The sequence below is a fragment of the Macaca mulatta genome, chromosome 12 (assembly GCF_049350105.2).
Source record: "Macaca mulatta isolate MMU2019108-1 chromosome 12, T2T-MMU8v2.0, whole genome shotgun sequence".
NCBI lineage: Eukaryota > Metazoa > Chordata > Mammalia > Primates > Cercopithecidae > Macaca > Macaca mulatta.
In genome coordinates this window covers 92397374-92410856 of record NC_133417.1, presented here as the reverse complement: position 1 = coordinate 92410856, position 13483 = coordinate 92397374, and the positions used below count along the sequence as shown (strand labels likewise).

Here is a 13483-nt window from a genome sequence, read left to right as displayed (position 1 = left end):
TCCCTGTTCAGGCTGCTTCTTGCTCTTGTCTCACAATAAGAAAGGAGTGCTGCTTTCCTGGGGTATGCTATTTGAGAAAGAAAGTAACCTAACACTAACTGCAGGCGGGGTCAGAGTGATGTAACAGGAAGCTCTGATGTTTCCCTTCTGCTGCTGATCACTTACAATCTGACAACACTTACAATCTACTCAGAACAACCTCTCTCTCTCCAGCAGAGTGTCACCTCCTGCTTTAGGACCATCAAGCTCTGCTAACTGAATCTCATCCTGATTGCAGGATCACATTGCAAAGCTTTCACTCCTTCCCACCTTGCCTCTTCTGCGGAATCTCAGAAAGTAAAGTTTCATCCTAAGAATATTTCACAAAGAATTTCCTTAAGAGCTGGACTGGGTAAGTGCACATTCAAAATAAATATATTTATTCTAAGTAGTATTCTCATATAGTTTGGCAATGTTTCTATTATAGAATTTAGTAGGTAGCATTGAAATAATGTTGAAACATACTCTCATTTATTTCACATGCTAGAGAAAATACAGCCTATTACCCCAAAGTTAATACAAAATCTAATACTACTAGATAATATTGTTTACCATGGTATTCTAGAAAATAAATTTAGCAAGTATTAAAAATCTAAATGGATTAAAAGACATATTTCTGAACAAATACCTTAATCAGAGAACAATGCCTTTTAAAATTAGCTCTACTATTAGCTAAGCTTGAATCTTGACAGCTGGAAAACATTTTTCCCCCAGGGTCTTTAAACTTTCCATGTTATCAGCTCTAAGAAAGAGGTGAAAGAATAGCTACTTAATGGGTCTCGGAGTCTCACTTACTCTGTGGTTGAACACAATGCAGAGTTTTGAAAAGTAATCACTTTGCATTTGTTCCATTTGCTTTTATTTGCCTTTCACCTTTATTTACACATATATCTGTAACTACTGAACTAATTTTTGTTATTCATTGTTGCCAGATGTGTTTAAATCTGTTTTCTGCTAACCCTGAACTGTTTCCTCTTTATGTGGATCATGGTGTCGGCTACAAAGAAAAGACCTAGAGTTTAGGAAATGTAGATTGTTAAAACAATTCTTAATTTTGAAATCTTTAAGAGAATACTTCAACTTGACTGGTTCCCCTCTGCAAGCTTTTGGAGGAGGGTGTGATACCAAGATATCTGTGGATAAAGAAATGTGACAGCTTTCCTAAACAAGTATATTAGATGATTAAATGAAGAAATTAAAGTACTTATTAAAAAAGAATTTCCAGGATGGAACTTACTGAAATGTTGAGATAAAACATCTGTTAATGCTCTCCGATGGTACAGACTGTCCTGAACAATTTAAGAAACTAGTGTCTGCTTAACAAATTGTTTGTATAGATATAGCACAAATTTGTTGCTGGAGAAAGTTTGATGTCAAATTTTAAATGACATTGATAGATATAATTTTTAAGTTATACAGTTTCTTACCTAAATGAAATTATACTTTCCAAGATGTCCTGCATTGGAAGCATCCTGTACTTAATCACTCATATCTGGCACATTAATAGTAGGCTACAAACATCCTGAGTAACTCTTCAGTAATTTACAACTCAATTTTTCCACAAATTCCTCAACATAATGAAGATTTAAATTAATTCTTAGATTTGTGATTCTTTAAAGGTATCATGGCTGATTTCTCTCTCTTTTCAATCTTCAATTGTACTGAGTTCCCTGACACATGTGTAGAAATGGGAAGAGTGTTTTTAGAATGTGACTTTCGCCATTATATAAATGGGGGAGAAAGTGGAAACAACACATTTACTAACCCAATGCGATGGCTTACTAACAAAAATTAAAACAACATTATTTTTAATTCAGATTATTTTCTTAGGAGGTATTATATTACAATCATATTTTATAATGAGAAACTCTCCAAACTTCCTTAATTTTTGTTTAATTGCCAGCCTCAAACCCATAATTCTCTTATATAATTTGATTAAATTTTTATGAGTTTACTAACAGTATGGGTTATAATCTTTGTTTTCCAAAAATACTTTTGAAAAACACTAGACGATGAACATTGAAGGTCATTCGCCAAAGGAAATCTTTGAGGACATAACTGGAAGTTTGAAATAAAAATTCAGATTATTGTGTTCAAAATGTGCTTTCTTTAATGATAAGAGAATGTCAGAGTATCAATGCATGCTTTTAGCCATAAAGAAATGAATTTACTTTGCTAGATGATGTTTCCTTGTAGCATCATAAAATCAATGCATTGAGCCTTCAGTCAATTCTAAATAAGTAAAATTAAACACAGAATTGAAACATTATGTGAATAACGTGAGCTAAAATATGTTTTACCTGAAATATTCTATTTCTTAAAGAGATAATGTTTTCAGTTATTGTTACAAGATTTTTTCTATCTTACATACCAAAGCATTATACTAAAAGTTAAAATATGTAGATTTTTATAATATATGAAACTGTTCATTCACTTTGAAAAACTGGAATAACAAAAACATTTTTAAAAATAATACTGGGTCTGTAACTTTGAAAATTGTTTTAAATGAATGGGCAAGATGTATATGCTTTTCTCACTGGTAACTCCGAACATGTATGAATTTTAAGTGAAGTCAATACTTAGCATATTTGTAAGAACATTTACGTTCACTTGCACATATTACACTATTTTTTCATGCATAACAGAAATAAAATTTAATAAAAAAATATTGAAAATAATATAAAGGTAAAACGATTATGTTATTTGCTTTACAGATTAATGTGGACAAGTTATTTGATAAACACATAAAGACTAACTGAATTTCAGTTAATAGCATCACTACATATTTCTAACTAGATCATATTTGGAAACATTGTAAAAATATTTTGTTACCAATTTTATCTACATGGCAGAAGTTTGATAGTAACTTAATTTTAAAAGATTATTCTAGATCTTTATAGAAAACAATAATAATCTTTAAAGGATCAAAAATGTATTCAGTAAACAAAATTTATTTCATACTCTACATATGACCTTGAATACAGCTTTAACAAATAATTCTGGTTTTGGAGATATGATTACAGTACCAACTTTTCAGAATACAAATATGTTCAAGAAAGGTTATTTAAAATCTTTTGCTTTATTGCGTATCTTATGCTTGGCATTCAGAGAAGCTATTAAACCATAAACACAAGCTCTATCATTGCAATGGTGTTAATGAAAGACACTCTTATGAGAGTCAAGTGTGTAATGTATCTTAGTTTTGACTTACTCACAATTTTGGAGAATACGCTTAAGATAGACAAATGGTACACAGCTATTTAAAACATTTATCTGTATCTGGTTTTCAAATCTATGGGTAAACTATACACATTCACAATTTCTCAGGTATGTTCTATTTTTCTGACAAAGTACATGTACCATACTGGATTACATATTATTTCAAGACATCTTCTCATTTAATATACAAAAATATTATGATGCAAATAGGTGGAAAATAAAAACTTACCAGAAATACAAGATAAACTCTGCATTCTAACCAGATGGATCTATCCTTTTCCCATTTATTCACATGGACCATGTGAATTTGATTAAGTCAATTAATCTCTGCATTTTTCCTTATTTGAATAATCTTAAACTCAAATTAATTTAATTGTAGTAAGCTATATTACAAAAAAGAGAAGAAATGTATTCCATTTTTAAGGACACAATCAGGTCTTACTTCTTACAAAAATATAAAATAGTATCACTGCCTGTGAACTGAGTTAGGGTCTCTGTTTCCTAGGTTACTAGAATTATTATCAGGTAATAAGTTGCAAATATTTTCCGAAAACACAATTCTTCCATTTTTTTCTTCAATTAGTCTGTTTACTTAAGAGACAGTATTATTCAAAACTAACACACCAAAATATTATTGTTTGCAAAGATGGCCCAACTAGTGTATTTACTTTTGAAATGTTAAAATGTTTTATTTTTTAATTTTTTCATGGTTCAAATTAAATGTGTTATACACTATTTCCATTACTAAAAATTAAAAAGACAAAAATCCCAACCCACTTCAATCTAGCATGAGCCAAAATGAATACATAAATAACCCCTATGGTATTGAGGCTATAGTTTTATATTTTATTAACATTGCTGAATGAAGCCCAATTTTCAGACAAATCTTATTTCCCTTAACACAGAACATATCTTTTTGAATTAAAAAATGTTAATATGGCCACTGCACTCCAGCCTGGGAGACAGAGCGAGACTCCATCTCAAAAAAAAAAAGTTAATATGCCATGAACTTTTGCACAAAACTGTAGTTATTTCTCTATTCAGACTTAGGCTAACTTAAGCTCATTTATGTTTCTCATAAAATTATGGTGAATTTTGAGCATATCATTTGGTATATTAAATTGCAATGATTTAGTTACGTACCAACTAGATGGTTTATAAGTGCCCATCTCCTTACAGCCTAGTCACATGGAGGATCAATACATATTCATGAGCACACAGGTTTGGTTTTATTAACCAAAATGAAGATAAGTTTTTCTTGTATCCAACTACTGAATTCATAAATTTTACAAATGAGTGTTAATTTGAACGGTGTTCACTAATTAACCTGAGACCAATGATTATGCAGATCTTTTGCATATGCACCTCGATTTTGCCTTTCTTCCAAGGATAATTTGAAGGAAAAATAGAAATTTTGGTAAGTATCAGAGAGCAATAAATAACATTATAATAGAAAAAGAGGGTTAAAATCATGGGAAAAGAATGTCATCAATACAAAACTGATTTTTATTTTGTACTTAGTAATGGAAACAATATTATAGTAACATGTTTAATGTTTTATTAGTCAATGTGAATATGTCTTTAAAATATTACTTTTAATGATATATTTGTTTCTGTCTTTTCTACAAATATACAAATATACTTTATAAATTAAGAAAAAATTTCTGCATTTATTTTAGAAATTTAGGTATATGGTATTTATAGAAGTACACTGTGATGCACTTTGGATTTAGACCATCCACATATGAACCCCAAATTTACCACTTATCAGTTCCTCTTTCTCATCTATAAAGTGTAAGTGATAATCATACTGCTTTATAAGGTTTTGTAAGTAATCCATGAATTAACACGTGGAAATTTTTTAGTACTTGGCATTTAGTACATATTTAATAAATTTTTATGTTCACCTTAAGTCTGTTGTGAATGAGACTGAGGACATAATTTGTTTCTATGCAAATTTCATTCCAAACAATCAACATCCATATGGATAGACAGAATGCAATCTATCCGTAAGACAGGAAGAGTGAACAAGTGTGATTTGTAATTACAGTGTTAGAGTGACCATCCTTTTGCCATCGTACAATACATGCCAGAACCTAATAAAATTGATATTGACAATTACTATCTCCATAGAACTTGAACACTTAAAAATACCTGCATATGAACAATTTAAAAAGGTATATTAAACAAAAATTGTTGTGTTTCTTTACACATGAAACTCAATGAAACCCAAAGCTGCACAATCCTCATTGACAAAACTCTGGTTTTATCCTAAATATATTATGAATCTAAATCCTAAATATTTCATTATACTATTGTGTATTATATATTATTAGACCTCTCATTACCAAAGTTGTGCAAAGTTGAATAGTGATATGATTTACCAAATCCAAACTGAATTTATTCTAACACAGGATAATAAAAGTAAACTTATTTATACAAATTTATTTGCTACTTGTGTGACTATACTACAGTAGAATAAATGTAGACATCTGTCAGAAAATTTTAGTTTTGATTATTATAGCAGCTCCACAATCTCAAAATGAGAACATTAAGAAGGATCCAATAAATTCAGTTTTTAGGATTCCAAGTTGTTTTTGACTTTTTTTTTAAAGTTCTTATTATAGGAACTTATTACTGCCACCTAATGGGAGACACTTGTATTTTCTTATTTATTATATTTCAAAAATAGAAAGAGTGCCTGTGCAATAGGAGGGCAAAAAAAAATTTAGGTTTGGGTTTAACATAATTCATTTTAAGAATTTATCATTCAATATTTTATAAATTAAGACCCACATTGAGGATGTAATGAAACCAAAAACTTTTTTTCCATAAATAACAAACAAACAAACTACATTCAAAGGGACTCACGTTTTCCATACAGTTGCATGAGTTTCATAGGATCTCTTTTTTGATAGCTATGTTAAGAGTTCTTCAACTCTCAGTTTAAAAACCCATGTTTCAGGTAATTCACATGACAGTTACTCTTATAAAATAAGGTAAAAAATATATATGTATGTATATATGTGTGTGTATATATGTGTGTATGTATATGTGTGTGTGTGTGTGTGTGTGTGTGTGTGTAATGTTTTTAAGCCACTTCAGATACTTTTATAGATCAGAGAGTAAGGGACAGAATTCAAAAGACAGACATGGACATCAGAAACAAATGGCCAAGAGTTTTCCCAGGAAACAGAAGGCATGACTTTCAGGGCTTTAGGAAAAACTATACAGTAAGTACAATCTGCAGCTGGCAATAGACTTCCATCTCTCTTTTGGTATCCCTCTCCTTCCACTAAGTTTTCTCACTTAGCCTAACATTGACTTTTTTCCAAACCATATGCCCAATAGCTACATTCTGACCTCAGGTGGTCAAGAGTAGCATATTTTCCTGTATGCCAAAATTGCTCTTTCTCTAAACAAATTAAAATCTGGTAATATTGCAGTATATTTCATTTGGGGGAAGAAAGCAGACTGATTTTTCATCCCATAGTTTATTTCTGTCAAAGAATATTTATATTTTAACTCATATGACTATACATTTATTTCTATTAGGGGATACTAGGATTAAACAATATGGTCCATAAAAGTACCTCATAATAAGTACTTATGAGGTGCCTGGCCCTATGCTAGATGTCAAAGGCCAGCAAGACAGGTCTCCTACTCTGGACAACAACACCACCACTTCCATGTTTTGTAAAGACAGTTCCAATCAAAGTGTAAAGTCTTAATCCATACTGCTGGCTGTCACTCTATTTTTCATCTTGTCACAAGATCAAGACTCAATATCTTAACTAGAGTGTTTTCTAAAATGACAAAACCTGATAAATCAGATCTTTTAATGTCTGATAAATCAGATAAATCAAATTCATATAATAAATATGTATATATTTATTATCATAGCAAACCTTCAGTTATTGACAAAACATCAAAAAACTTGAAATAAACAACAACCAGATTCACCGTGTTTGCAATTTTATGTTTTCTTTGGTTAAGATATTCTGAAATATCTCCCTTTCAATTGCTTCTAATATAATTTTTACCTTTCCTACTTTGAAAAAAAAATATTTTTTATGTCTAATTCCATTGCAAATACCATGGTTAAAGAAAGTGATATTCCTAAGAATAAAGATTTGATGAATATTTGTCTTCATTAATTTGAATAGGAAGGCCTTCAAATGAGATATGAGCAAATATTAAGGCCTGGAACAACCTGGCAGGAGTGAAATTCATATAATGATTTTCCTAAATATTGTTTAATTTTTTAATTAATTGAATTTCTCACAATAGCTAACTTCCTTAATTATGCACTTTCCAAAAGGATTTCCTGTTCTATGTTCCATGTTATCAGTGTGAAAGTCATTTTGATCATAAAATTAATATATGTTTATATTTAATGAACCAAATTCCAGTCTACTTCCTTCAAAGTAAATACACACCAAAATTAACAAAGACTTTATATTTGAGTTTAGATATAATGCAAGCATTCTTCAAAAACATCCATTAAATGTGTAACTTTTCATACTAATCCTGAAAGCTAAGTTCGTTCAGCAAGTTCTCAACTGTCCTGACTCCAGTACCGTAAAAGACTGCATATGTTCAAAACCTTAAATATGACATGTGGCTTCCTAAACTAGAGGCCTGGATAAGTTAAATAAATTTAGTTAATGGATTCCTAACTTAGAAAAGAGAGACTCCATCTCAATGTTTCATTAAATCTAACTATGGTGTAGGTCTTGAAATGGCATGTGCTGTTTTAAAAGAAATAAAAGATGTTAGATGTTTACACTCTGACAACGTTCTACCCCCTTACTCAAAATAGTTTAGACTTAAAGGCTTGTCCTACATTCTGGTCTACATTTTCCTTACAGAAATAGTTGCGTGATGTTATCATCATGGAAGGGAAACAGTCTGTATAACAGACATGCTTTTTTATTTGTCTGGACATTTTAGTTCAACCTAATATGTATAGGGACATCAGTTATAACAGTATATCCATTCCAGTTTAACAACTGTTTGCAATGAAATTAAATTTTTGGTAAGGAACAAAGATCATTGTGCATCATATAATTTCATTGATATAAGATTATAATAGTAATACAATGATCTCATAATAGTATGAAGGAGTATTTATTTTAATAATTTCTAGGTTTATTTGTCTTTTGCTCTACATTACATAAGCATCACATTAGCATCTGAATATGAAAAGAGTGCTATCTTCCTTACTTATGGACCTATAGATCTTGTATTCCAGATTTAAATGTCTCTTCTTCCATTTGTCAAGTCCTTCACCTCTAGACAAGTTTACTTATTGCCAGTACTTCTGATTTCAATTGGCACAGATTTAAAGAAGGATATACACATTTTCTAAAGGAGAATTAAGAATTACTTGTAGGTTTCTTTCAATTAGCATAAAATGTTCTTCTCTCACATATCCATATACCTAAGTCCCTCACCACCCTGCAATCTTGCTCCAATGTGAACTTTTCTAAAGAGCTTACATCGATAATTATTTAAAATCAACCTACGTCTATACCACCACAGACCTCTTTTCTTCTTCATCTAGTTTAGTTTGTCCTTTTTTCTTGTAATACTAATCATCTTGCACCAATCTACTATAATTTACATATTTACTGTTTTTTTGTTTTGTTTTGTTTTGTTTTGTATTTATTTACTTATTTGAATAGTCTTGCTCTCTTGCCCAGGCTGGAGTGCAGGGGTATGATCTTGGCTCACTGCAACCTCTGCCTCCCGGGTTTGAGTGATTCTCCTACCTCAGCATGACCACACCCAGCTAATTTTTGTATTTTTAGTAGAGGCGGGGTTTCGCCATGTTGGCCAGGCTGGTCTCAAATTTCTGGCCTCAAGTGATCCGCCCACCTTGGCCTCCCAAAGTGCTGGTATTACAGGCGTGAGCCACCATACCCAACCTTGCTGTTATTTTTTATTTTCCATCCACCCACTAACATGTAAGCTCCAGTGCAAGGATTTCTGCCTGATTTTCATTTCACTAATATATATGAAGCACCTAGATAAGTGCTGTATATTAGGTGCCCTAAAACTGTTTACTAAATATTTAAATGAATAAATGAATAAATTAATGAATGTTTCTTCATGCTAGAGTCTAATTCACAGAAAACTGGATATTGGCTTCATGTGAGTTTATATATTATTCAAGAGGTGCTGGGGTAAAAATACTGAAGGTGTTAGAATCACTGTATATTTCCAAAAAGAAAATATTCAAAAATTAATTTTCATTTTTTAATTCTTACTTCAACCTAATATGTATTCCTTCACTGACTTTGAAAGGAAAAAAGTTAGAAGATGCTTCCTGTAATATACTTAATGTTCAGATTTTACTAAATTCCAGGGAATGACCTTTCAAATTAGGGTAAATGAGAAGATCACGCAGTATTTTAACATAAAATGTTGAAGCCTTTCCCCAAATGGCCACACAATGGCTAAAACTGGCAGAATTCTTGTTGAAACTGGCTGATTTGCCAACTCTTGCCTCCCAACAAAAGCCTTATTCCGTTACTTATTGCCTTTCTGGACAATAGCACTAAAGAGCCTATACAAGGAGGAGAAAAAAAAATAAAAAAACACACACGCGCACACAAAAACTTAGCAATGAAATTGAAGGAAAGAAAAGTAATCTTTTCTGAAAACATCTATAGCATAATACATATTCTGTTTAATTGCCAAAAAGTTTTACATCTGTTTGGTAAACAGTAAGTTACATGTTTGTTGGTCTGTAATTTATTAAGCTTTTCAGTGTTGATGTGTAAATACAGATAACTCAAAAACAATGCCAACTGTCAATGACCTTACATCATTGTATGGTTACGGAAGTTTTCTAAACTTACAGTCAATAGACTATTTTATAAATTGAAATACATATTTGTGATTAAATAAATCATAATTTGTTTGAAAGCCTCATTATGAATCTTTACACAAGTTATCTTCTGAATGGACACAACTCATATTATAAGAATACACCTTTTATTGTCTCATTTAGATTCCTCATTTGTTTGAGATTCAGTGTTAACTTTATTGTTTTCTTTTTAAGCAGAATTCTAATTATTAATTTATCTAGAAATACCACTATTAAGGTTTTCTTTCTTCTGAGTTCAAATATGTATGTCATTCAGTAAAACAATAACTTTACTTTGAGAAAAATACTAATTACCAACATACATCCACAGTATTCAGATAAAATATGTATACAAAATGTGTCAAAGTTGTAATTTTACTGTTCTTCTACTTATTCTCTTATCACACTACTGACTGGATTTTAAACCATAAGCAACACACTGGTTTGGATTAAATAACTCTCTGTCTTAGATGAACTATCACACAAAACATTTTTTAAAATTGTCAAATTGCTTCTTCTTACAACCAACCTTTCCTGTTTCTTAACTCTTATCCCTAAACTTTCTGACTTTATTTGATATAGTCATTATCAAACAGCATATTTTTGATAAAGTTATTATTATAAAACATACAGATAAGCATGTCCTTTGAAAAGCTATATTTTGTTTTTAAAATTAGTCAGTTTGTTTCTGGTAAGTTTATATATGACAAGATAATTCAGTATTCTACAACACATTTTCTTTATCCTAAGGAGCTTAAAATAGAAAAAAATAATAAAATAGGGCTGTGTTTAAAAAGACAAGACAGTGGAAATTTCTAATCTGAAGAGGCTTGATGAAATAATGTAAAAGGCACTTAAGACAAACTCTACATAAATAAAAGCCTTGAAAGAAATTTGGATTTGTATACTTTGCCCTTAAAGTTTGAGTGCAAAGATGACTAATTTTTCACAGTGAGCAGGCATGTCACACTTTCTCAAGCTAGTACCAGTCCCTGCAATAACAAATGGTTATTCCCAATATTCTCGTTTAGAAAAAGCCTGTGCCAAAATACTTGTTCACTCTCACCTAGATTCAGTGGGGACACCAAATATCCTTGAGAGCCTTTTCTGACAAAATACTACTTGTAGATTGAATTAAGGTTATTTTGAAGTCTGAAAAATTGTTTGATCCTAAATTAGATGTAAAAACATTTCTATAAATTTTAAATAGTTTTGCTAATTATTACAACGTACTCTGTATTGCAGAGTGGATTTTAGGGTATGTGTAAAAATCAAACTTTTTTAGTAGTTTTTTTTTTTTGTTTTTTTTTTTTAGCTCTCTGTATGTTGGATTGCCTTGACTGTGTTAAGTATGTCTATTCCAGAGATTGATGGTAACACCAGTGACATAACCGACTAGTCTACAGCATGAAATATAACCTTAAATCAATTTTATAATTCATGATGTTATTTACAAACAAATGTTATTAAGATTTCTCTGATAAGTCCTGTTTTAATTAATTCCTATTGCTAACTAATTATTCACTTCAGATGTTTCTAAAGTAGATGTGCTCTCCAGGTTTATATGTATCTCAGTGTTTTTTGTTGTTGATTTTTGATTTTTGAGATGGAGTCTGGCTCTGTCGCCCAGGCTGGAGTGCAGTCTGCAAGCTCCGCCTCCCGGGTTCATGCCATTCTCCTGTCTCAGCCTCCTGAGTAGCTGGGACTACAGGCACCTGTCACCACGACCACCTAATTTTTTGTATTTTCAGTAGAGACTGGGTTTCACTGTATTAGTCAGGATGGTCTTGTTCTCCTGACCTCGTGATCCACCCGCCTTGGCATCCCAAAGTGCTCGGATTACAGGTGTGAGCCACGATGCCCAGCCTATATGTATCTCAGTTTTAAATAATATATATTTAAAATTGAATTGAACATTTTAAAATGTTGCACATCCTAAACTTTGCTCTTTTTGGGTAAATCCAGAGCAATGCATTTTGTTTCAGGTCTGATGACAGTGGCTTTTACAAATGGCAGTGTGAAGTCTTGGGAGATTGACCCAAAAGCTGATGAAATTTGAAATGGAAGGAACAAGATTAAAGAGTGAAAAGCCAACCAGAACAGACTGTAATGAAAAAACTTCGCATCTAAAGAATAGAAATATATGACTGTAAAAACAATATTAACTTAGTAATTATTGCTCACCAAGTTAAAAGATCAGAGGGAGGTTTGAAATTTGAAAGCAAGAGAAACCTTAAAAGAAAAGGGGAGCAAACAGAATAAAGACAGGAAAAGAAAGAGAAGATAAAAGGAGAGGCTGTAAAGGAAGATAAATTAGTCCAATAAGACATTTGATTAGCTAGAATTGTAATTTGTTACATTATAAACATCCAGTGCCGAATCACATAAATTAAGATGAGATGTTTTGTCTACATGGCCACGGACAATGGGCACTTCAATGGGTACCATTTTTAGTTGACATGCAAATGTCTTCCAGATACTTGGTCTAAAATTTTGGATGGTAAACCTTTAATCTGCCTTTTCGATTGGGGCATGGTGAGTGTTAAGCCTCAGGGTTATTACTTCTGATAAGAGCTGAAAAGTATTTATTTAAAAAATTGTGAAAAATAAATACCACTTCCTGGGTGGTAATAACTGACTTGCGTTTCAGGATTGAACCCAATTGGTCAGGATAATTACTCTGCTTTTAAGTGTAGGGGTCATAAAATCTGTCTCAGTCTCTCAGGACCTCAACAGGTTGGGCTACATTGGTCATATCACATTTAAAGCAGCAGTGCTGTTTGGTAAAGTGAAAATCTCTCTGCTTATTCTGAACCTACCAAATTAGTCTGGGATGGCTCAACAGACAGATGGAGATGATGCTTAAGTGATGCATGTGTGCCCTGAGATAGTGTTCTCTTTTCTGTATTTTGGATGTTGTGTAAGTAAGGCATAATAACCCAATAGAGTCAAACTTAAAATAACAAAATAAGTCAGTAAATAGGACACATGTTTAAATCAAGTGATTGTCTTCACAAATAACTAAACAATAACTATAAATGTATACTGAGCTACCCATAAATAACAAAATGTATGTAATACTTCCTATTTTAATTCTGGGCTGAGAATGATTAGTTCTGTGACTTGGTGGCACATTTTTCCTGTCTGAATCATTCTAACTTAAAAATCTTAGGAACTTGGTAATAATCCAAATTACAAATTTGTAGACCCTTTTCACCTTCATCAGATTCAGGGGTAAATACACACACACACACACACACACACACACACACACACACACACACACCCTTGATTTAAGGGTTAGAAATTATTGCTGTTCCAAAATTCCTTTGTATATATAAGAATTAACTT

The 13483-nt window shown here is 31.6% G+C and overlaps 1 protein-coding gene across 4 annotated transcripts in view; it reads left to right on the top strand.

Moving 5' to 3' along the window:
* The first annotated feature begins 191 nt into the window (after positions 1-191).
* The window catches only part of CALCRL (calcitonin receptor like receptor), a 104768-nt gene continuing 91476 nt past the window's right edge, over positions 192-13483 (top strand). For all 4 annotated transcript variants that reach the window (XM_015110510.3, XM_015110509.3, XM_077956611.1 and 1 more), the window contains exon 1: positions 192-391. The gene's annotated coding sequence lies outside the window, so the exon portion shown is untranslated. The remainder of the gene's footprint in view (positions 392-13483) is intronic.